Source organism: Dama dama, chromosome X (genome assembly GCF_033118175.1).
Source record: "Dama dama isolate Ldn47 chromosome X, ASM3311817v1, whole genome shotgun sequence".
Classification (NCBI taxonomy): domain Eukaryota; kingdom Metazoa; phylum Chordata; class Mammalia; order Artiodactyla; family Cervidae; genus Dama; species Dama dama.
The window spans coordinates 27,254,171-27,276,159 of NC_083714.1; the positions used below are offsets into that span (position 1 = coordinate 27,254,171).

Sequence of the window (21,989 nt, forward strand, 5' to 3'; positions counted from 1 at the left end):
CATGGTGTAAATGCTCTCACCGGCTTCCCTTGTAGCTCAATCAGTAAAGGATCTGCCTGCAGTGCAGGAGACCTGGATTCCATCCCTGGGTTGGGAAGATCGCCTGGAGAAGGAAATGGCAACCCACTCCAGTATCCTTGCCTGGAAAATCTCATGGACAGAGGAGCCTGGTGGGCTGCAGTCCACGGGGTCTCAAAGAGTCGGACATGACTGAGCGACTAACACACACAAATGCTCTCACCATGGCTGATTTCAAGCCCCCAGTGTGAGGTCACTAACTGGAGTATACCATCAGCTCCTGTGAGCCGGTGCTAGCAGGTTTCAGCACACTATCACAATATATAATGTGTATATAAAGAATACATTTACCTTTCTTTCTGAACCATTTGAGTATAAATTGCTGATGTAATGCCCCCTTTACCCTTAAATACTCCAGGGTATCTGTTAAGAATAAAGACATTCACTTGAGTAACTATAACACAATGATCAAAATCAGGAAATTAACACTGATACAAAATTATTATATACACTACTACACTGTATTCAAATGTTGCCAATTGTCTCAAAAATGCCCTCTATAGCTTTTGAAAAAAAAAGTTTGGTCTAATATCTAATGCAGTATTGTCTATATTTGGAGGATAAAATGTATTTTCTCAGAAGTTTCTATCTGTAGCCCTCTTTCACTTTGCAAATCTGCCTTCATTCTTTCTTCACACCTCTTAATCTTTCCACAAGCAGTTCTAGCACTAATTTCTAGAGTCTAACATTAGACGTCTTATCAGCATATAACAGTAAACTTGCTACCAATGATAGACATCAAATGCTGACAGTGGTTCTAGAGTTTAAATTTTACTGAATGTTGGTAGTTACTAATAAGAAACAGTGTACTTAAATTCAAAGGGTTGAACCAGTCCTAATGAGATGGATGAAGCTGGAGCCCCTTGTACAGAGTGAAGTAAGCCAGAAAGATAAAGAACATTACAGCATACTAACACATATATATGGAATTTAGAAAGATGGTAACGATAACCCTATATGCAAAACAGAAAAAGAGACACAGAAATACAGAACAGACTTTTGAACTCTGTGGGAGAATGTGAGGGTGGGATGTTTCAAAAGAACAGCATGTATACTATCTATGGTGAAACAGATCACCAGCCCAGGTGGGATGCATGAAACAAGTGCTCAGGCCTGGTGCACTGGGAAGACCCAGAGGAATCGGGTGGAGAGGGAAGTGGGAGGGGGGATCGAGATGGGGAATACGTGTAAATCTATGGCTGATTCATATCAATGTATGACAAAACCCACTGAAATGTTGTGAAGTGATTGGCCTCCAACTAATAAAAAAAAAAAAAATTCAAAGGGTCATCTTTGTTGGTTTTTTTAGATTTGTTCTTAATTTAATTAATTTTTTATTGAAGTACAGTTGATCTGCAATGTTGTGTTAATTATTTCTATACAGCAGTGATTCAGTTATACATATATATATATATATTCTTTTTAAAATATTCTTTTCCATTATGGTTTACCATCATCTTTGTTGTTATTAATGTTAATGTCCCTTTTTGTTCAGTTCAGTTCAGTCGCTCAGTCATGTCCGACTCTTTGCAACCCCATGGACTGCAGCACGCCAGGCCTCCCGTCCATCACCAACTCCCGCAGTTTACCCAAACTCCTGTCCATTGAGTAGGTGATGCCATCCAACCATCTCATCCTCTGTCGTCCCCTTCTCCTCCCGCCTTCAATCTTTCCCAGCATCAGGGTCTTTTCATTTAGTTATTAATATAACCTTGGCTTTATAAATTTGCATGCATGCCAATCACAGACAATCTTATTGGAGGTTCTGGGCAATGCTAAATTTAACCAAATAACTTTCAGCACTATAAGGAAATAGCTAAAAATGTTTATTTGGGGTGTTTATATGTGTGTGTTGTTCTGCTAACAACAATGCTTCTGCTTTCAAAAACTATTATTATTTCTATCAGAATGAGTACCCAGCAACAGTTCTACAATGGCAACAAACAAAATGAGGACTAACGTAACCATTAAATGTGTTTGGGTTTGAAATGATAAATGTCTCCTGAAGGTACTGAAAACTCCTGCCTCACAATAGCACCTTTAAAGTAATCCAGAAGTTTGAGTAGATAGGTCTGCCTGTGTCAGGAAAAGTCTTTTGTTGTTGTTGTTTATTAAATGTTGGCACTTAACACTAAGACAAACCTGTCATCTGTCTATGTAAACAAATCCTATGACGTGGTGAGCTACTTAATACAAATAACTAGGATCAGTGCCAGCATTAAGTGATGGAAGAATTAGCTACTGATGTGAATGAGTTATTTTGGCTACTATTTCTCAAATGATTTAAGCAGAAGGTACTTTCTTTCCTTGAAATGGCCAAATAGTCACACCAAGTTTCAATTTTGCTTCCATGGAGATCTGGCCATTCAGTGAAGGCTGTGTCTCTGTATGCAAAAAGAAAAAGAAAGAAAGAAAAGAAACAGAGGAAAATTGAATGGATTATCAAATAGAGACAAAACAAAGATGTTCACTGTAATCATCATCTTATTTCAAGCTATTAATAAAAAGCATATATACCCTGTCTAAACCTGGACTATGTTTCCAGTGCCACTAAGATTCCACATACCCCATCACCTCTCAGATTGTCTAACCCTTTCCAATCTGTCTCCCAGAGACAACTTTCTCTAATATAAAATGAGCACATGTCTTCCATGACTTCCCACTGCCTATAGGATACCAGGCTTCTTCCTTAGCAAGGCATTCCAAGGATCCTCTGGGATCAGGCTCCTGCCTAGGACTCCAGCACAAACTTCTCCAGCTCTCCTTTTAATAGAGTTTGTTGGGTTGAGTGCCTGCTCACTCATGTCCAACTTTGAGAGCCCATGGACTGTAGCCCGCAGGCTCTGCTGTCCATGGGATTCTTCAGGCAAGCATACTGGAGTGGGTTGTGATTTCCTACTTCAGGGGATCTTCCTCACCCAGGGAACAAACCGGCCTATCTGGCATCTCCTACACTGGCAGGTGGATTCTTTACCAATTGAGCCACCTGGGAAGTCCTTACTAGAGCTCTTGGTCTTCCAATTCCTAGGTGTAAATCAAAGTAACTACTTCTAGTTCCAGGAGGAGCGGGTCTCTCTGGTTCGACTTCCATGCCTTTGTTCACCCTCCTCTGTGGACAAAGCTCTTAATCTTTTGTTTGCCTGATGAATACTAATCTTACCTTGTTTACAAACCCTCTTCTGACTCCTGCCCACATTCACCTTTGTACACACATTCTACTTTGTCAATCTTCTATAATAGCACCTATAACACTTGATTGATTTATTTGATCCTATCTTTTCGTAATAGGTTGCAAGCTCTTTGAGGTCAAGGACCATGAATTATTCATGTTTATATCATCAGCTCCTAGCCTATTTTGTGTCTGGCACATAGGAGGTACTCAGTAAACACTGTTGAATGAAGAACAATTCCAACTAGAATTACCTAGATAGCTCATGGTCCAGTAGGAAGCCACTAGCCACAAGTGGGCAATGACATTTTAATTAAATAAAATAAAAAATTCAGTTCCTCAGATGTACTAGCCACATTTCATGTGCTCAGTAGCTATTTGTGGCTATCATACTGGACCGCACAGATTATGAAACTGCCATTATCGCAAAAAGTTCTAATACATAGTGTTGATCTAGATAATTCTTTATTCTCCCATTTCAGTTTAATAAACTTTGATCTACTATATGCTAACATTTGTGCCAGGCATAGTGATTATAGCAAATGTGAACAAAACATGAATACTATCACTATTATTTAGAAGGCATTCAAAATCTGGTAGGGAGGAGCCTTACAAAATGAGAGAGATCATTTCCACATTGGGACAACAGGGAAGGTTTTATGGAGATTTTTCTCATTTAAACTGGGCATTTAAAGATGAAGAGAGGGAATTCCCTAGTGGTACAGTGGTTAAGACTTGGCAATTTCACTGCTGTGGGCCTGGGTTCAATTCCTGCTCTCGAAACTAAGATCATGAACACTGCAAAAGAAAGAGAAGAAAAACATGAAGAGAATTGAATGAGGCAAATCTTGGGAAAGGAGAGAAAATAGTGTGAGAAAAGGTTTAGGTGGGAAAGCACTAGGAAAATGGGAAGTAATTTTGTTTGCTTAGAATCTATGGTATATGATATGAAGGTTCCTCAAAAACTTAAAAATAGAACTACTGTATGATCTGGGCTTCCCTGGTGGCTCAGTCAATAAAGAATTCGCCTGCAATGTGGGAGACCTGGGTTCGATCCCTGGGTTGGGAAGATCACCTGGAGGAGGGCATGGCAACCCACTGCAGCACTCTTGCCTGGAGAATCCCATGGACAGAGGAGCCTGGTGGGGGTGGGTGGGGGTGGTGGCTATAGTCCATAGGGTTGCAAAGAGTTGGACATGACTGAGTGACTTCACTTTCACTTTATCTCATTCCAGGCTCCCTACTAAGTGCTGGGGTTACAACAGTGACTTATATAGACACTGCCCCAGCAAAGTTCATAGTTATGCATGATGAGATTTGGATAATACTGTGGAAAGCACTTTGTTGTTCAATTGCTCAGTCATGTCCGACTCTTTGCAATCCCATGGACTGCAGCACACTGGGCTTCTCTATCCTTCACTATCTCCCAGAGTTTGCTCAACCTCATGTCCATTGAGTCGATGATGCCATCCAACCATCTCATCCTCTGTTGTCCCCTTCTCCTCCTGCCCTCAATCTTTCCCAGCATCAGGGTCTTTTCCAAAGAGTTGGCTCTTTGCATCAGGTGGCCAACATATTGGAACTTCAGCTTCAGCATCAGTCCTTCCAGTGAATATTTAGGGTTGATTTCCTTTAGGATTTCCTTTAGGATTGATCTCCCTGTTGTCCAAGGGACTCTTAAGAGTCTCCTCCAGTACCAAAGTTCGAAAGCATCAATTCTTTCATGCTCAGCCTTCTTTATGGTCCAACTCTCACATCCATACATGAGTACTGACAAAAGCCATACCTTTGACTATACCCAGATGGTATAGAACCTGTCCGCAGTGCGGGAGACCCAGGTTTGATCCCTGGGTCGGGAAGATCCCCTGGAGAAGGAAATGGTAACCCACTCGAGTATTCTTGCCTGGAAAATCCCATGGATGGAGGAGCCTGGCAGGCTACAGTCCATGGGGTTGCCAAGAGTCGGACATGACTGAGCGACTTCACTTTCTTTAGCTATACGGACCTTTGTTGGCAAAGTGATGTCTCTGCTTTTTAATACACCGTCGAGGTTTGTCATAGCTTTTCTTCCAAGGAGCAAGCATCTTTTAATTTCATGGCTGAAGTCACCATCCACAGTGATTGTGAAGCCCAAGAAAATAAAGTCTGTCACCATTTCCATTTTTTTCCCTACCTACTTTGCCATGAAGTGATGGGACCAGATGCCATGATCTTAGTTTTTTGAATGTTGAGTTTTAAGCCAGGCTTTTCACTCTCCTCTTTTGCCTTCATCAAAAGGCTCTTTAGTTCCTCTTTACTTTCTGTCATTAGGGTGATTTCATCTGCATATCTGCTGCTGCTGCTGCTGCATATCTGAGGTTATTCATATTTCTCCTGGCAATATTGATTCCAGCTTGTGCTTCATCAAGTCTAGCATTTCACATTCTATATTCTGCATATTAGTTAAATAAGCAGGGTGACACTATACAGCCTTGATGTACTCCTTTCCCAATTTGGAACCAGTCATGTGTTCCATGTCCGGTTCTAACTGTTGCTTCTTGATCTACATACAGGTTGTTCAGGAAGCAGGTAAGGTGGTCTGGTATGCCCACCTCTTTAAGAATTTTCCACAGTTTGTTGTGATTCACACAATCAACGGCTTTAGCGTAGTCAATGAAGCAGAAGTAGATGTTTTCCTGAAATTCTCTTGCTTTTTCTATGATCTAATGGATGTTGGCAATTTGATCTCTGGTTCCTCTGCCGCTTCTAAATCTAGGTTGTATATCTGCAAGTTCTCAGTTCATGTACTGTTGAAGCCTAGCTTGAAGGATTTTCGAGCATTATCTTGCTACCATGTGAAATGAGAGCAATTGTACAGTAGTTTAACACTCTTTGGCATTGCCCTTCTTTTGAATTGGAATGAAAACTGATGTTTTCCAGTCCTGCAGCCACTGCTGAGTTTTCCCAATTTGCTGGCATACTGAGTGCAGCACCTGAGCAGCAGCATCTTTTAGGATTTGAAATAGCTCATTTGGAATTCCACCACCTCCACTAGCTTCCTTCGTAGTGAGGCTTCCTAAGGCCCACTTGACTTCGCACTCCAGAATGTCTGGCTCTAGGGGAATGATCACATCATCGTAGTTATGTGGGTCATTAATACCTTTTTTGTACTGTTCTTTTATGTATTCTTGCCAGATTTTCTTAATCTGTCAGGTCCTTGCTGTTTCTATCCTTTACTGTGCCCATCTTTGCACGAAATGTTCCCTTGGTATCTCTAATTTTCTTGAAGAGATCTTTAGTCTTTCCCATTCTATTGTTTTCTTCTATTTCTTTGCATTGTTCACTTAAGAAGTCTTTCTTATCTCTCCTGGAAGGCACTAAATTACCCTAACGAGTTTGTACTTTGTTCCTCAGGCTCTCACACTCAAAGTGTGGACTTTAGACACCTGTGGGCTAGGCTTGAATTGGGAGTTTGTGAGAAATGTAGAATCTGAGGTTCCACCCTAGCCTCAGGCTCACTGAATCAGGATTTGCATTTTAGCAAGATTCCCCAGTTAATCTTAAACATATTAGTGTTAGAGGAACACTGTAGGCCAGCTGAGCCAATAAGAGTGTGTGTTAGTCATGCAGTCGTTTCCGAGTCTTTGTGACCCCATGTCCACCAGGTTCCTCTGTCCATGGAATTCTCCAGGCAAGAATACTGGAGTGGGATGCCATTTCCTTCTCCAGGGAAACTCCCTGACCCAGGGATTGCAGGCAGACTTTTTATCAACTGAGCCACTGGGGAGACCTCCAATAAGAAAGTATCTAAGTGAATGAGTTAGAGTACAACAGAGCAAGAAAGTAAGCATAAAAGTAAGGAAGTAAGTGAAAGTCGCTCAGGCATGTCCGACTCTTTGCCACCCTAGAATTCTCTAGGCCAGAATACTGGAGTGGGTAGCCTTTCCTTTCTCCAGCGGATCTTCCCAACCCAGGGATCTTCCCACCCACATTGCAGGTGGATTCTTTACCAGCTGAGCCACAAGGGAAGCCCAAGGAAGTAAGGTAGTGTTCTAACCAGGACTGGGTTGGATGCAAAACAGATTGGACATAGGATTATCACAGCTCAGAGGAGAAGCAGGAGAGGTTGGATGTGAAAGATTGATCTTTTGTATACAGTTACATAGCTTCAGTTCCATTAACTGATACTGGAAATATTGTATGTTATTCAAAGTAAGGAAAAAATCAGCAAAGATATTTGAGATATCTTAGTAGTTACCAGCTATTATATAATAAGCCTTATATTTTAGATAAGCCTTATTGGTATGTCTAGTTCCTGTTGATGCCACAGTCCATGGTCTTCTCTGAGTATCAAAGTATTAGGCCCTTATTCATACAAGTTCATACAATATTGAAGATAAGGATTTCAGAAATTAAATAGTTATACCCCAGTTCACAAAAAGTTGATCAGTAAATGAGAAATTGAATCTATTAACTTATAACAGAGTAATTACCTTTCTACTAACCAGTGATTTTTTCTTTTATTATCAGCATTAAATTTTTTAGTACAAGGTTTTATTTTGAAACAGTTTAGAACTTACAAGAAGTGGCAAAAATAATACAGAGAATTCCATGTACACTTCACACAGCTTTTCCCAATGATAACAGCTTACATAACCATAGTCTGTTGTCAAAACCAGGAAATCCACATTGACACAACACTATTAACTCAAGTACAGATGTTATTCAGAATTCACCAGTTCTTTATACAGTTGTATGCATATCTGTGTGCAGTTCTATAAAATTTTACCACGTGTAAATTTAAGTTAACATCACTGCACTCGGGATACACAACTGTTCAATTACTACAAAGAAACTCTCTCCCATTACTCCTTAAGTTACTCCTTACCCTTTTCCCTAAAGGAAATGGCAACCCACTCCAGTATTCTTGCCTGGAAAATTCCATGGACAGAGGAGCCTGGTAGGCTACAGTCCATGGGGTCGCAAAGAGTCGGACACGACTGAGCAACTTCACAACCCTTGGATACCACTAATCTGTTCTCCATCACTATTCATCATCGTGTGTGACTCTCTTTTTCCTCTAAGCATAATACCTTTGAGGTCCATCCAAGTTGTTGTGTGTATCAGTAGCTCCTTTTCATTCCTGAGTAGTATTCTATGATATAAATGTACCATAGTTTGTTTACCATTTACCAGTTTATGGACATTTGGGTTAATTCCTGGTTTTGCTATTAAATGTAAATTTTCCATAAACATTTATGTATAGGTTTTTGTGTAAACAAAGTTTTCATTTCTCTGGGATAAATGGTCAGGAGTAAAATCGCTGGGTCATAGGGTAAGTGTGTGTTTAACCTTGTAAGAAAGTGCCAAACTGTTTTCTGGAGTAACAAGTATAAGACCTTAAAAATTATGTAAGTAATATATGCTCAGTTTAAAAAAAAAAGTAAGATAACTATGTATAAAGTGAAAAGTTAAATTACAAGCCTTGGAATCCTATACCACCTATTTCCTGAGAGGTAACTGTTGTTAGGTTTCCTGTATGTTCTTTGAGAATGTTTTATGCCTATACAAGCACATATATTTATTTATAAATACACATTCACAAATGGGACCACATTATAAAAGCTATTTGCAACCTGATTTTTTTTCATTTAACTTATCCTAGGCATATTTGTGTATCAGTAGATAAATACATACTTAATTGCTTTAAAGGTGGGCATAGAACCCCATTGTAGGGATGTATGATAATTTACTCAATCAGTTCCCTAATGACACCATTTCTATCATCATCAGTTTCTCTTTATTACAAAACTATAATAAAAATCTACATGTATCTTTCTGTAACTTGCATGAGCATATCTGTATGATAGATTCCTAGGAATGGAAATTCTAGGTCAATTTTACATGTTGAGATTTTTTTTTTTAACAATTTACACTCCCACCAATGGTATATGAGAATTCTTAGTTCTTCACCAACATTGAGTATTATCAGAATTTAAAATCTATGCCAATCTTGTACAAGTGGTATTGAATTTGTATGTCTTTAGTGGTAAATGAAGTTGAGCACTGTATTATCTGTTTTATATATTTATTAGCCATTTCTGCATTTATTGTCCAATAAGTTGACTGTTTATATCCTTTGTTCAGTTTTCTACTGGAATATGTTTATCTTATTGATTTGTGAGAGTTCTTTGTATATTAAGGAAATTAGCTTTTTTCATTCATGTAGAAAATATTTCTTCACAACTTATAGTTTGTCTTTTGCCTTGTTTATGGTATATTAATACATAATTTAAAATTCCTGTGAATGAAAGCTTATTCATCTTTAAACTTCTGGACGTTAGGTCACATATATGTATGCTGTGTAAAGTAGGAGACTATCTGGAAAACCTAATTATAATCAGAAGCTTGCTCTATTTACATGGAGTCAGAACAAAAGAATTGTGGTATGCTTTATTCAGACCCGTGATAAGACGGGAGGATCATCTCTGCTACACAGCGGGGTATGCATTACTAAAGACCAAAATATTTTTGCATCATATAGTGTTTTCCTCCTCACACAGTATCAAATATTCTAACCATTAAATTTTACTTTTTCAGCATTTATCAGGCACCAAATGCTTCTGCCATTACAATATTATCTCATGAAGGACACGCTACAGATAATGACGATTAAAAGCTTATTTTGCATCAGTTACATATTTCACATGATGACAGTTTCTCACTTTGTCTTCAGATTCTAAGGGTGTACTCCGCCGTCTTTCAGTACCCTAGGAAATAAACTCCACTTCTCAGGATAGGACTGGGGCCCGCAGCACTGTGATTTGCATATATTGAAGGCTTAATAAATATATTTTCTGAACAAACTCTAGAAAAAAGAGGGGCTACGGTGAAACATTCTTGAATATTGGTGTATATCTGCTATAAAATTTATTTCTGATGTTACACCAGTTAGTTATTAATCTTCCTCAGTGGTATTTTTTTTTACAAAATGAAAGTAAGTTTACTAAACAGAGGAACTTTTCAATTTTGTTCAAAGTATAAAATTGTTTAAAGAAGTCTCAATTGCTACATAGACAATCAGCTGAGGATGTAAATTTATAAAATAAATGAAAAACTATTTGTACCGTGTACTATAAATGTGATGTTTGGAGCAGAAAATCAGTAATTTACAGCTAATACTAAAGCAGGAAATAATTTAATATCAATTGATACTAAATTGGCACAAGTGAACTAAATTAATGTAAAATGATTTGGTACAGAGCCCATTTTTTCTATTACTTTAAGTGGAATTTTGCATTAACTTATATAACTGTAAATTTTCCACAACTCCCTATTTAATGTTCTAGCTGCATCCTTCTTTAACTTGAATCTATTAAAAACTGTATAGCATTCCACCAACGATGGTCTATAAAAGAAATGGAAATTTATTTTGAATAGTATTCCACTCCACAAAGTTCTAGAGGTAAGTAAAAATGTTTCAGGTTTTATTGTTACCAATACTTAGATGTTTAACGTTTATTGTCCAGTCGATTAAATATACCATAACTCTTTTTTTGAAGTTGCAGGGAAAAAAAAAAAAACCCCAACAAAACCCAATGACCACACAGGATAGGAGAGAAACTAAGACAGGCGTGACAGGGATGTAATTGAAGCACTGAAAATAACCATCAGTTTGCATTAGGAAATGCTTTAGAAGCTCTATCCGGTGAATTCCCCCACCATTTACACGGGGCTTGCATTATTTCTCCTTTGGAAAATGTGTCTTGTTATTAAATACATTTTTTCCTTCTGATTGAAATCTAACTTAATATTATAGGACTAGCTTAATGAAACATTAAAAAAAAAAAAAAAAGCAGCAGCAGCAGAAACAAAGAGCTCTTCTTAACACTATTGTGTGAATCTGTAACAGCCCGAGAAACACAGTGATCGGTCACGTCTCCCCGACCTGAAGCGGCGCTACGAGACCGGGACAGGCCCTCCCGGAGCTGACTCCCCCTCCTACCCAGAGAGCTCGCGGCGGTCGGAGGTCCCGGACGCTGGATGCGAGACAAAAAACAAATACAACAGGGTGACAGAGCCTTCGAGTTAACTGGGTCGGAGGAGCGATAAGGGGATCTCTTCGCATTTCAAACATCTTGAGGGAAGGGCGAGGAGGCAAGATAAGAAGGAACCAAAAATTCTTAACTAAGTCGCGAGGCCGCCTCCGCCCACGCTTCCAGGAAGACGGTGGATGAGCGGGGGAGGCGGGGAAGACCAGGGAGGTGCTCCCCGACTCCTTCTGCCCGCATTTCGATTTCCCTCCCCGCCGCTCCGTCCCGGGCCTCCCCTCCGCCCCGGGAGTGCAGAATAAATTGGTGGAGCGCGGGGCCTAACCTAGTAGCCCAGTTCCCTAAGTCTCTCAGACCCTGGAGACACACCACGTTTTCTGCGAGACGGTACTAGTGGTCTAAAGAAAAAGAATAGTGCTTTTCTCCCCCTCCAGTGCCAGGTCTTCCCGGTGGAGAATCCGCTCGTTTTCTCTCCACACCCGAAGCCCAAAGCGAGCAAAACAAAACAAAAACTCAAAAAAACAATCCCCCTTAAATCACTTCGGATCAGGTGCCCGAGTTGCACGAGTTTACTTCTTTCGGGGGGAAGGAGTAGGGGGCGCGGGGAAGCGAGGGGCCGGGATCTAGGGCCGAAGGCCCCCTCGCTGGGGCGTGTCACAGCAGGGGACCTCGAAGGCTGACGCCCGACTGGGCTGCCACCTCGGGCGGCACAGCGTGGGGAGGAGGGGGCCGGGGCACCAGTTCCCGGCGAGCCCAGTTTCCGATTTCCCACAGCGCGGGAGCTCCTCCGGACATTCCTCCCGCCCTCCCCTCGACCCCCCAATAAAGAAAGAGGAAACGCGGCGCGACCGGCTGCGCGGCGGAAGCGCTGCTCAACGAATGAGTAAGTCAGGCGCGGGCACGGCACCTTGTTTACCCCACTCGGCGGCGCGCCCCTACGGGCGCCTCGTTGAAAGGCGGCGTCGGAGACGCTGAACCCGGGAGGCAGTCGACCCCGATTGGCTGGTGATTGGGAGGAGGACGCTGGGTGGGAGGGCAGGGGGCCAGGCGTTGCAGTGGCCACTCTCTGCCGCTAGATGACGCTCCCTCCCAACGGGAGCCGGGCGCGGGTTCGCGGCCGACAGATGGCGCCTGCGCGTTCCATTCGCCTCCAAGTCGCCGAAGAGCGAACACCCCAAACAATCCCGAAGCGCCACCAAAAAAAAAAAAAAAAAAAAAAAAGAGAGAGAGAGAGAGAGAAAAAAAAAAAAAAAAAAAAAACCCGCCGGATCCGACCGCCACTTTCAAAACCCCCCACCGCTCTAGAACCGCGGGAGCTTCCGTCCCTGAGTAGAATTCAAGGGTGTAAAAGAAGAGGAAGGGAAAAATATCTTGTACCAGCCCAGGGGTGAAGAAGCCCCCGGCCTGAGAAAGCAGGAAGGAGGAGTGGGGGAGGCGAACAGTCTCGTTGCTGCCTCTGTGTACGCTGAGGGGGGAGGTAAGTTATAAAATGGCGGAGGCGAAGCTTCTAGAAGTTTGGAGGGGCACCCGGAGGGCGCGGGGCCCACCGGGAGGCGCGTGTGGTTGAAATAGGGCGCGAGAGAGGAGTTGGGAGGGAAAGACACTGGGCACTCTTGCCGTTTAATTTCTTCTCTTATTCCTTCACCCCCAGCGGGGCCCGCTGTGGAGCGGGCGGCCAAGTGAAGCCGGGGAGAAGCCTCCTCGTCCCCGCGTAACCCCCGGCCCTTCTTTCTCCCCTCTTTCCCCAAGTCGCTCCCTCAACACTACCAAGGAACTTCCAACCCCCTCCCTCTCCTCCCTACCTCCTACTCCTAGAGTGGCTTTCTACCGCAGGACTCTTCTTTTCGACTACCCTCGCTGAAGGTTTTCTCTTCCTTCCCTCGCCCCGCTCTCCCTCGGGGCCTCTACGGAGACCCCCCCCCCCCCCCCAATGGGTGGCCCAAAATGGAGAACGCGGAGCAGCGCAAGATGGAGGCTCTGCTTCTCGATGTAGCGTTAGATTTAGGTGCCTTTGCTCCGGCAGGCTCTTAAGCCGGGGAGAGCCCGAACTGGAGGTGGGGTGGGGTGCGAGCCGTAGTGGGGGGGAGGCAGGCCGGGCGGCCGCGGGCGGGATGGGGGAAGAGCGCGGCATCGCGGCGAGGGGAAGGAAGAGAGCAAAATGGTGGTGCTGGGAGCCTAGGGGGGAGGGGAGGCGAGGAGGCTCGCTTGTGTATATTTGGGCCTCGGACCGAGGAGGCGAGGGAAAATCTACTCTGATCACACCCTTCCCTCGTGCCCCCTCCCTTCTCCCTTCCCCTCCTTCCTTTCCTCCCTCCCTCCCCTCCCTCCCTCTCTTCCTCCCTTCCTAGAGAGGGAACAACATTCATGTGACGGGCCCCTCTGCTTCTCCCCCGCCCCGTCATCTCCAGCGCGTGGTGGGGGAACTGCCGGGGAAAGCGATTGGCATCGATCTCTCCATCCCTTCCGAGGCCCGACTTCGGTCAGTTTTCTTCGGGCAACAATTTGCTAAAGAGGTTGGGGTCTGGCGGTGCTGGCCCCCGCGTGTAGACCTTGCCCCGAAGGGGGCCCTGCCTGCCTGGCATGGGAGGAGGGGGGAAGGGCGGGAGTGGAAGGCTGTTTGTTGGGGGGTTTTGGCGCCACTTTTGTTTTAGTTTTAGTGCTGCTTTTCGTTCCCACCCCCACCCGCACTGTCTTTCTCAAGGCACGAACTGAACTGATCCTTGCCCCAGGTAGGCAGCTTCTGCTTTTTCCCTCCACACTTTTATTCTTGCTTGGGTTTGACTTTCTTTTTTCTTCTCTCCCGTACCCGGCGATCAGTGGACGGCGATTTTAGGACGGAAAGGGTCGGATGGGCCATGGGAGAGAGAAGGTGTGGGAAACAGCATCAAGTAGTTCCGTAAAACTTTGAGCCCCGTTCCCATTTTCTTCTGGCCTACATTCGAAACGTATTGTTGATTTCTGCCCCCCTTTTTTCCCCCGTCGCGAGAATGTCTTGTTTTCCCTTTAGTTTTTTTTTTTTTTTTTTTTTATAAACCGCTGTACTTTCGACATTTAGTTTCCGCTCCTCCTCGGTGTATATGTCATTTTATTTTTAATCCTGAACTGTAATGGGTTTTATCGTGTGATTTTTCATGCTGCAGTGTCCAGCTTTAATTTTTAGTATTGCATTAGTAGTTTCATCTGGTTTGTGAGACTTTCTTCGCCGTGGCCTAGAAATGTTTTATATGTTGTTGCCTACCGCCCCCCCCCCGCTTCCCTCTCCCTCCTCCTTTCTCTTGGATGTAGTTTTTTAATTGAGGGTCATGGTATTTGATTAAATGGTTATTTACAGTTTACGTGCTGTTTCTATTAAAAACTTTTGATCTGTAGGGTTAGATTTAAGTAAACGAAAAGCTCGTGTTGGTTTGAGATGGTGCCTTAAAATGCGCGGGCCGTCCCCGTCCCCCCCCCCCCGTAAAGCCTCATCTTCCCCTCGCACGGGAGTGTAAATTCCATACCCCTTTTCTCCCACGGACCGCCGTATTTCACGGCAGCCACACCCTGTATTTGTCTCTGTGGATTGGACTCATTATCAGCTTAATTTAGTGACTCTTAAACCACCATGATGGGACTTGCTTAAGCACGAAGCTTCTTTTCCTGTTTAGTCCTAGTGGTTAGTGTCGAAAGAGGAATAATCGAGGTTTCTTGATGAAACCTGGTGCGGTCCAACCTCTGCCTTTTTTCTGTTGTCTTTTTTCCTACTCCGGGCTGTTGGCGGTGTCAGCACCGCTGCTGGGGGCGGGGGTGGAGGGGAGAAAGAGTCGGGTTACCGAAGTGCGTCATTCCTGGCTCTAGCAGGGCCTGCTCGGGAGCTGCTGGTGTTTGTTACTGTCCTCGCAGCACTTTCCTGCCAACCTTCTCTCTCTGCGTATTGGTTGGGAGCAAAAGCAGGAGGCGGTCTCCTAATTCTATCCGGAGCCTAGCGCGTTGCATTTAAGGGTATATGTGAACTTATTAAAAAAAAAAATCGGCCCTGTAAAGTGCATACATTTCTCTTTAATGAGATAGAATTCAGATAGTTTAGATTTGCTTTTATATATTTTCCAACGAAAGGTGGGGTTAATTTTGAGCATTTTAAACCTCTTACGTTGAAATGCCTGTTTTTTTTTTTTCCCCCTACGCTGATATCAATCTATAATTAGGAATCCGAAGGGCCAGTTAAGGCATAACTGTTCAGCGGTTTTTCGAGTGATTGAATTGTAGTTTTATGACACATTATGTTAAATAGTGTGCTTTTTCTCGTTTTGAGCTAAGGTGCTACGTGAATGCAAGCTAATTGTTCATGTTTAAGTTCATTTTCATCACATATTCCTGTTTACCCTGTTAGATGTAATTTTAAATGTGTCCTTTGGATCTTACTGACTTCATTAGATTCTTAAAGATGGTTATTTCCCTTTTTAAAAAAATCTGAACTTAAAGAAAATTTTCCAACCTAACTAACAAGCAGTTGTATGGGGTAGCTGTACAGTTAGATTGCTAAATTCTGACTTCTTGCTAGTTTTTGATACTTTTATTATCTTTCGATTTTTCTCTGTACTTAGTACAGTGTCTTCCTCAATTATTTTCTGAAGATAATTGGGGGAGAGGTGGGAGGTAGAGATGAAACAAAAGTGGCCTTGAGTTGGTGGTTGTAGCTGGGTGATGAGTACGGGAGAGCTCATTGTACTATTATTCTCCCTACTTTCTCGTGCACTTGAATGTTTCCATAATTAGAAAATTTTGAAGAAGAAATTCAAATTATCTTGCAATTTTGGTGTAATGACTTAAGTTTATATTTACATATTATTTGCATGAGAAACTTGGCCTTGTGTATAAGTAATTACACAATGTCTGACTTACAAACTCAAAAAATATTTAAATTGAACCAGTATAGAATAAACAAGATAAATGCTTACAAATTGATTGAACTTTAAATACTTAGTCTGAATTTGGTCTACTTGTAGTTTCTTTTTTAATCCTTTGAAAATAGGAAAATTCCATGAGCAAATTTTGTAAATTCTGCTTGGTGTCTATTTCATTAAGTTGGAGTTCCAGTGTGTCAGTATGAAAGGGATTTACTATTAATAGGAGGGGCTTTGGCAGTTGGAATAAGTGACAGTGGAAGAGATTTGGGTGCCCTAGGGAGCATTCCTGGTAAGAAGATCGAGGTAAGAGTTGAATTCTGTTCCAGTATTTGGTGTTTAATGAATGGGTAGAGAAGAGGATTGAAAAATAAATGTACTTATTAGCTATTCTTTCCCACTGTGAAATAACTATAGCATTTTAAGGTATCAGACTGGCAGTTGGGGGTGGGGTGGGGTTTTAAAAAATTGATCTGAAAATGAATGTTTACATATAACATGAGTTAAAGCTCCCCTCCCCCCACTTTTCCTGGTGGCTTATACGGTAAAGAATCTGCCTGCAATGCAAGACTTGGGTTCGATCTCTGAGTTGGGAAGATCCCCTCGAGAAGGGAATGGCTACCCACTCCAGTATTCTTTCCTGGAGTATTCCATGGACAGAGGAACCTGGCAGGCTACAGTCAGTGGGGTTGCAGAGAGGGACAGGACTGACACTTTCACTTTTCCCGCCACTTTTAGCCATTTGGTGCTATATATAGTTAACAATTCATGTGTAAAATATTTTAATGTTTTATGTTAAGAACATCTGACCACTGCCCATCAACAGTAAAAATGCATTGACATTAAAACCCTCAGTCTCCTTAGTGTATTTGTAAATTGCTCCTACAAAGAATTTGTAAATTATTTGAAATTAAGCACATTATTTTCTGCAATTTTGTGTTATTCAGTGGCAGGTTTTTTCACCCTATAAGATGTATTTTTGAATGTATGTCAAAGCTTTAAAGGGAACCCAAAATAACGGATATTTGATTTTTCTATTTGGTGATGTGTGTTCCCTAATCATATATTAAAGCAAAAATTACCCTAGGCTGGGGACAGACATTTCATAATTGTTAATATTAGTCTGTTTATATATTTACATATTCATCATTTTAGCCTTAGAAAGCTGTTGAGAGAAGACAGTATATATTTTGAACTCTAATTTGTATGCAAATAATTTAAATAGATGATGAGGATTGTGACTTGATTTATTTTATTGTGGTGAAGCAAGAGCTAAACTATTAAAGCAACAAATTATGAGTTTGGCAACTTTGAAATCTGTTTAGTTTTTTTTTTTTTAAGTCCAAGCACTCAAGATTTTAATGAAATTAAGTTATACGTGATTTTTTCATTGTTTTCTTTTTCAACCTTAATGAGAATCTGTGAATTAAAATGGATGGGTTAGGGTGGGAGACAGGCTTAGACTTAAATTATCCTTTGGGAATATAGGGTTCAGTGTGAAAATATGCCTTGGACAGTTTAGTAATGCTTAATATTCTGCATGTTTAACTGATGCCATCCGCAGTCATGTGTGCGAAGGGAGTAAACAGTGAATAGCATATTTCTGCTTTGGGTTCTTTATAATAGATGGAGGTCTTCAGTTTTTGATGCTGCAGTTTTGAGCTTAAAATTTACATTAGATGGACACAGTGATCTTTTACATATCACTGGGATAAGGTTCATAGCTCTTTAATGTTGTGACCTTTTTGTGTCTCACATATTAAAAAACTGGTCTTGTGTTAGTACTTTGACATTACTGTTAGATTATTCAAAGACCTGAACACACCAGTTCATTGTGTAATGGAGCACTATCCTGTAACTATTTTGGGAGTTGGGGAGCATAGCAAAGACAAGGGATAGTCCAGGTTACCTACGGGTGTCAGTATATATTGAAACATTACCAATTATTAGAGAGTAAAGACGAAACTTTAAAGATTCAGATTATTTTAAAAGTTCTTTACATGTATTTTAGTTTTGTAATTTCTACATTTGGTACATATTTAGGACTTGTAATTTGTGGTTCAGTACTCTTCCTGTATAATAATTTTCTATATCTCTGGCTATCATGAGTGGTGGTTATCGCATGTTCTCTTTGGCAAAGATACGTGAGAAAGCAAAATTGTCAGCTTTTTTTTTTTTTTCCCCAGTCTCCTGAGTCACCTGCTTTGTGTTTAATTTAACCAGATTTTATGTTTTGTCAGTATGAGAGGTGTTGCTTGGTGGAGTCTTAATTTTTGTGTGTGTTAGTCACTCAGTCGTGTCCGACTCTTTGTGACCCCATGGACTGTAGCCCATTAGGCGCCTCTGTTCATGGAATTCTTCAGGGAAGAATACTGGAGTGGGTGGCCATTTCCTTTTCCAGGGGATCTTCCCGACCCAGGGATTGAACACGGCTCTCCCGCATTGCAGGCAGACTCTTTACCTACTGAGCCACTAGGGAAGCCCTTTTTGTGTATGTACATTTTAAAAAACTACATCTCTTTATCAACTATGGTAATCTGCTACCTGAACTGTATTTTTAATGTATGCTTGCTATAGTTCTATCTTTGGTGATAACCAGAGGAAAACAAGTCTTTACCTATGGTTAGTCTAGTCTGGATATTATTGAAATTGATTTAAGCCCCACCCTCTCCCCTTAAGCCCCACTCTCTCCCTGAAACGAGGGGATGGTGAATAATGTTGATGGTCTGTTCTTTTTTGTAATTTTAATTGGAAAATACAGGACTAGGCTTGATGAGACAAACTAGAGAGATTTCTATAAATTCTGGATAATCTAATGTACAACTCCAAGAATATAAATATATATATATAATACATATTCCTAAAATACTGTTGAACATTGTTGGAAGAGAAAAAAGGAAGTCCTGTTTACACTTTTGCATGGATTTGTTTTAATGTTTTAATGTTTGTTTAATGTTTTAAAACAAACCTGGGATTTGTTTTAGTGGGATTTGACCTATAACTTGTTGAGTCCTGAGCTCTTCTAAGAAACTCTTCATTTAGTTGCTACTTGAATGACTTAAATGCCAATAATTGTACTATGTGTTTTAGCATGTATTGTTTAAAACTTCTCAGCTACCTTGCAAGATAGATGGTTGTCATTTTACAGATGGAGAAATTGAGGCTCTGGGAGAATAAGTGACTTGTCACAAAATAATAATTGACAATCTGAATTCATACCCAAAGTAGTCTGGCCTCAAAACCTTTGTACTTTTTTGTTAAGCTCAGTAGTTTCTCTTAACTTGGTTAGGTCTTGGGATATCTATCACCAGAAAGCATGTATCTTTTCAGTGTTATGAAATGAGTTTTTTAAATGTATCATACAGGGTAAATGCAGGTTTTTTTAATACAGGATTTGATGAGTTGCTGCCTGATGAAGGGTCTACATTGTGTTTTATACTGAAAGGTTAAATAGTTAAATAAATCTGAGCTTTAGATTTGAGTAAGCTCATTATGCAGAGGTTTGCGGGATAATTTTTTTTTATTATTATTTTAGATGAGATGTGTTGAATTGTATTCTTGATTGGGGGGGGGTCATACTATGTATACAGAATAGTTTCACTAATATTTTTTTCTTCTCATTTAGTCTCTATATAGAATGGAGGCTAAATGTGTCTGAGAATAGTTCCCCAGTCATTCAGCATGTTTATCATGTGCTTTAAAATGAGAATTTAGGTGACTCTCATAATTTACTGCTCTGATTGGTTATGTAGTTGTTGTTTAATGTTATCTTAAAATATTTTCTTCTAAGTATTAATACCTTCTCTGTTTCTACTTTTTTTTTGTTTCTACTTTTTATTCTAGTTTATCTTTCCACTTAATTAAAATTTCTTGTTCTTATTTTTTTAATCAGGTAATAGTTAATATTGCTGCCCTGAGTTACTTCGTTCAGTAGTGATCAGAATCTTGGTCTCAGTTTTCTTTGCTTTTCCTCTTTCTCCTTCCTGCTTTTCATAAACTATAACTGGAACTTTTCTAATCTGAAGGAATGCTAGATATTGTATGTCTGGCCTAAGGTAAATTAGTGGAGATGTGGTAAAACTGAATATATGAGTGCTTTTCACAGCCATAAGTCAGATTTGTATATTTTATGTTAATTATTTTCTTAATGATTGTAGGAAGTATTTTTCCAGGTGATAGTTTTCTACCCAGACTCAATATTGAGTCTTTTCATCCATATTTTCCCCTTGGTAGTCCCAAGGACCACTGGTGTTCTACCACAGAATTATGCCCCAAGGTGTCCATTGTGTATAATGAAGTAGTTTCTCCCTTTGCATCCAGAAAGATACTAGCTCTGTACTACTCTTGGGAGAATTCAGGAAATTGTCACTCAAATCATTTTCTGAGTTCTGTGGTTAATAACATGAGGAATCCTGATTGAGAAAGGCTCCTAGGATATTAAGGGACTTGGTTTAGTGCTAAACAAGGTTTTACTTTTCATGGTTACTTTCCTGTCAGTAACCCTAATATAGCCTCTACAAAATAAAATATGATAAAGTATATTTGATAAAATATGAATGCAGTTGATACTGTTGCCATCTTTGGGATAAATTGGTTAGTGTTGATTTTAGGCAGTTAGTGCTACTTGGTTTTAAAGAATTGAATATTGAATGTGGGAAGTTAAATGCATAGTTTTCACTTGTAAAAAGGAATATTGGAGGAGCTCTGTTCATTATATTATTCAAAACCTTTTGTAAGAAGTCTTTCACAGTGACTAACATTAACAGTAGCTAACACTAACTGGACTCTTACTATGTGCCACACACTTTTACAAGTACTTTATGTGTATTAGCTCATTTAGTCTTCTAACCCTCTGAGGTAGGATGACCATATGATTTATTGTTCAAACCAGCATACTGTTGAGAGTGAAGAGTGAAAGGGGCAATAAGTGGATGGCATGCTAGGATAATTGTATAAAGTAGGACTGTCCCAGAGTAACTAGGATGTATGATGACCCTGATTAACACCCCTGCCCTCCCCCCCCTCTTTAGAAGAGGAAACCAAAAAGGTAGGAGGCCATATAACTTGCCCAATTATTGAGTGGTCGGAAGAGATTCGAAACCTCTTGGAGATTTCTTTGGGCAGGAATGTGAATGTGGGCATTTAAATTGCCTTATTTTAGAGTTTATTTTTTACTCTTTTGGAGGAGTTTTTATCAGTATGGGGTCCACAGTAAAAGACAGGATATAGTGTTTTTAAAACCCAGTAGAATTTCCAGTTGGCTCTTTTCAAATGACAGTGCAGACTTAAATGACTATGTGTTAATGTTGAAGAGCAACTTCTCTGAGTGAGGTCCTCCTAAATAAAAGCAGAAAACTCCAAGACAACTACTTTTACTGTTTACATCTGTTTGTTTTTCTTACGTTGTTTAGACTCCATTTACGGGTTTCTTAGGAGGAAATGTGAATTGTATGATATTTCACGGGGGTTCTTAGATGGAAAATTTCTTAGAAGATAGCTGAAGGAGATACAGTTTTGTGACTAAGGAGAAGTAGTATTAGAAAAGAAAGAAAAGGGTCTAGTTTAGAGACTTGTTTGAAGTTCAACTGATTCTGTACCATATTTTGAAAATTAAGTCTTGTAGATTAATGTGTCACTTCATAAAATTAATACTTCTCTTTTATTTTTGATAACTTTTGCAGTTGCTTTGTATTCCCAGTCTGTTTATGTTTGTGGTACATCCCCTCCAAAAAAGAATACTGTAGGTGAATTCAAACCTTTGGAGAAATGATTTCAGCATAATGGCAGATTTTACTATTTTGTAAACTAAGGTTTCTTTTCCCTCTTTTTCTT

The 21,989-nt window shown here is 40.7% G+C and overlaps 1 protein-coding gene across 1 annotated transcript in view; it reads left to right on the forward strand.

Moving 5' to 3' along the window:
- Positions 1-12,524: 12,524 nt before the first annotated feature.
- STAG2 (STAG2 cohesin complex component) overlaps positions 12,525-21,989 on the forward strand; it is a 128,717-nt gene continuing 119,252 nt past the window's right edge. Inside the window, exon 1 of the mRNA XM_061137110.1 lies at positions 12,525-12,754. The gene's annotated coding sequence lies outside the window, so the exon portion shown is untranslated. The remainder of the gene's footprint in view (positions 12,755-21,989) is intronic.